Source organism: Odontomachus brunneus, unplaced genomic scaffold, assembly GCF_010583005.1.
Source record: "Odontomachus brunneus isolate Ranch 3 - 2012 unplaced genomic scaffold, Obru_v1 Obru_scaffold_071, whole genome shotgun sequence".
In the NCBI taxonomy this organism is placed as follows: domain Eukaryota; kingdom Metazoa; phylum Arthropoda; class Insecta; order Hymenoptera; family Formicidae; genus Odontomachus; species Odontomachus brunneus.
The window spans coordinates 66127-70208 of NW_022639521.1; positions in this window are offsets into that span (position 1 = coordinate 66127).

Genomic DNA, 4082 nt, shown 5'->3' on the forward strand with positions numbered 1-4082 from the left:
TATATATATATATATATATATATATATATATATATATATATATATATGTATATATGTATATATATATATATGTATATATATAAATTTTTCTTTTGAAAAAAAACACGGAAGAACGAAGAAAAATAAGGAAGGAAATTTGGAGGTTACCTTTTTCTCCCTTCTTCCAAAATATAAATTCTTATATAGACAACCGATTGTGATACTCTTATTTTAAAATAAACAAATCATCTGCCAAGCTCCTCGAAGTGCTACCTAGTAATTCATAATATATTCAATACCTAATCTACAGGATTTCATGTTGGTGCCCCCAACATTTGTCTGAGGCCGGGGGTGTTACGTCTCGTAGGGCTTTACGTATCTTTACATTGCGTAAAGACCGATTACTTATCCGACCGTGTTACAAAAGCTAAGTACACAAAAGGAACACGTAGATCTCGAGCCTTACGAAAGAATCATGAATTATATTACCTACCATTACGCATGTCCACATATCGCCTGATCGAACATTTCTTGAATTTATATTTTTTCCCACCAATCCTCATCCTTGTTACTAAGCAAGACATCTCCAACGAATCCGGTAACTGCTATCCACGAAATTTCCCATTTTCCGAACCTATAAAAAGTCCGATCCGTATGACTTCTGTCATTACATTCATTATTGTCATTATTCTCATTATTGTCATTATTGTGATTATTATCATTACGACGTCTATAGCTATCACTACGAGTATCACTTCTGTAATTATTATCATTACGACTTCGAGTCAGTATCGTTACGAGTGTCACTATTACGACTATTATTCTCACTCTCATCCACATCACATTCGTGGGCACTTCAATCTTCGTCGCACTCACGAAGTAACCAGCATCTGACAGGAGGAAGACCAAGACCTCAGAAGATTTAGAAAGACTAAATTTTTTCTTCATACACTCCAACAGTAAGTCATTGTTTTATTATCCATCCTTCCGCGTCTCAATTTCGTTTAAGTCCAGCCATATTTTTACGTTATCGCAATAATTCCGGTGGACATTAATTATCTGTCAGAATTTCTAAAATCGGTTTGTCCTTTCCCCGTTGTAGTGAGACGTCGATCTTGCCAACAACGGAGTGATCTGCGCGAGGCTCTAGAAATTTTGGAGCTACTGTCCTCCGTCTCAGACTCTCTTTCGCGCGAAGTATTTTAACGGATAACTCATCGATTACTAACAGAATATCTAGATCTAGAAGATCTACCCCTCTTCCCTCCCCACCTACAGCCATTTCCGCTAAATCCGCATTCTCGTCCATCATCTCCATTTTCTCCTCCATCTTTTTCTATAAGTTATTCTCCATCTCCTTTACCTTCCAATAATTCCGAACATTAACACTCATCCTTACCACACACACTCACACACATATACACACACACACTAGCACATTGTAATTATAAATAAATCGTATGTTATTTCTTTTATAAAGAAACTTTAACTTCTTTTGTTTACCTGTTTTCTCCTATTATCGCTCAAGGTCCAGTCCCGAGTAAAGAGATTCAGTTCTCTGACTCAAAATTGGACCGCTCACCATACGTCGTCGGGCTAGTAAAATGACCCTTCTGATCATTGACTAGCTCTTCGATCTACAAGTACAGGTGAGGCTTTCTTTACGTTGCGTTCTCCTACAGGACGTAACAATATAGTGAGATTATAGTTATTCCAATTATTTTTTTCTTCTCAGTGCAGTACATAAGCAGTTTGAAGAATTCACCAGAAAAGCAGCGAAAGGCTTTCTTGGAGAGAATGTGAATATCGGCAACGTGATATTCACATTTACGTACCGTCTATATGTAAGAAAATTGAAATGACAACGTAGCACATATACTTGCATAACATCTGTGAAGGAACATATATGAAAAAATACTGCGGCGCAACGGTAACGCGAACATGTTCACGCTTATCAAATATGACATTTTGACGATCATCTTCGTTTCATATAGATATATATAGCTAGCTCAAGATGCAGCGCTTTCTTCCAGGACATGCGTGAACTAAAAATCAAGTCTTCTTTACCACGTAACCATTAAACGCTAGCACACATATCGCTTATTATTGGAATTCTCTTTTTATTTAAACTATCTATTAAAATTCACTTACGATGTCTTCATAATGTTCCTGAAAGTCTTCTCTATGCCGCATACTATGTATTTGAAGCGTATGAGCTCTAAATTTGTCACATGAAACTAAATATGACACCTGTATCGCATTTTCAATAGTAAATACAAAATTTTTTGTTGATTTCGATGCAACTTTTTAGTATGCGGCATTCATTATCGCTTATACTTTCACGCTGTAAAAGCATTTGCAGTTTTATGCATGCAATTAGAAAAAAAAAAGTATTTTACGAAAACGAGTCTAGCAGCATCGCCTTAAAGACATATACTTGAGATTCAAGCGTATAAAATATGAAAAACGACAGAAATAGAATAGAAGAAACGAGTACAAATATAGGACAAAAAAATCTGAAAAAGCCAATAAATAGACTTTTTTAAACCTTACAACTATTGTCTGAAATATTTTTTTATAAGACTTCTATTTTTTCACGATATTTTGCTGTAATGGAAATTTTTCTACACGCTATAAAAAATATTGGTTAAATAATGTCAAATATACATTACTACATACATAGTTTTTTACTTCTCTAAATTCTTCTACTCTCTAATACATTATCCTTTATTCCCTCAAACACTGAATAACCAATCGTTTCTTAATTGCAAGTTATGGTTGTGCAGTTTTCTCAAGATAAAAATGTGTGCATCAGTATATATTCTGTGAGAAAATATCTAAAATGGAATATTAATATTTTATTGACTTTATGATACTCTAATGGGTGTATATCAGTTGGACACGGGGCAATTGGACACAGTCCAATCACAAGTCGCTGTTCCAAGGGATCCTACAAATGTCTCTAATCACACGGTGCTGTGATTGGCTGTGTCCAAATGCACCGTGTCCAAGTGCACCGCTCCCTACTCTAATACGTAGCTGTCAGAAGTTCAAGAAGTTAAAAAGTTGTTTTATTTTAGTTGTTATATTAATAAATTGTTTATAAATTTATCATTAACTACGCATAGATATAAATTTTTGAAAATGTTGTTTGCATTAAAAATGTTTACATGTTATGTTTGTAATAAAAAAATTTTTTAAAATTACGTATTGTACTACTTACTTAATATGCAGTTCATATAAAGCATTAGATCAGTATATAATATGTCGTGCCTGTTGTTGCTGGGCGCGATCGAGAGTTCGAAATCGGTGTGCGGACGCGGCAAGGTACGTGGCGATGGGAACCGAGTTCGTTTAGAAAGAATGTAGTCACGTTTTTTATATAAAGGCTTTATTATAACTATGACTGATGTGTCTTATTGTAACTCCCGATTTTATGGTAATGATACGCGACGGGATGATACGTTCGTCGCGGGCGAGAGACCGAGATATTAATCCTGTTACGGGCGGTCTTCTCCGCTCTTTTATAATATTGTGTAGTCTTGTCGGAGGGGATGCTTGGCGACAAGGAGATTACCATATTTGGTAATTATTTGGTGTGATTCGGCTCGAAGTTCGAAATGCGGAATGTGCAAGGTGATGCTTAGCGCAGAAGTTGCACATCCGTTTCCTCGTTGTAGCACAGTCGAAACGGTTCCTCCTGAAGCGTTCCGACGGCGCTAATAATATTTACGATTATAACAATACATTATTTCCTTTTAGTTCCATAGATTAAAGAAAATTTACTATTAACCCTAACAGGACGCGACGTACTGCGTATCATCCCATTTTCGTATTCATTGTACTGTGATCATCTGTGACGTACTAAGTTGAACGCTAGCCCTTATAGAAATATCATACTAAGAATCATTGATTAATTACTTATTTTCAGTATTAAAAATACAGTATTTAGTAATATTCTGTGATTCAAATACAGCTTTTAGTACTCAAGTATTTCAATATCTAATGTTACAAATCCTACCTTATGATTGATTTCAATACTTAAATATTGATATGTAATACTTCGTCCAGTGATAAAATATTTACGCAGAACATTGTCAATA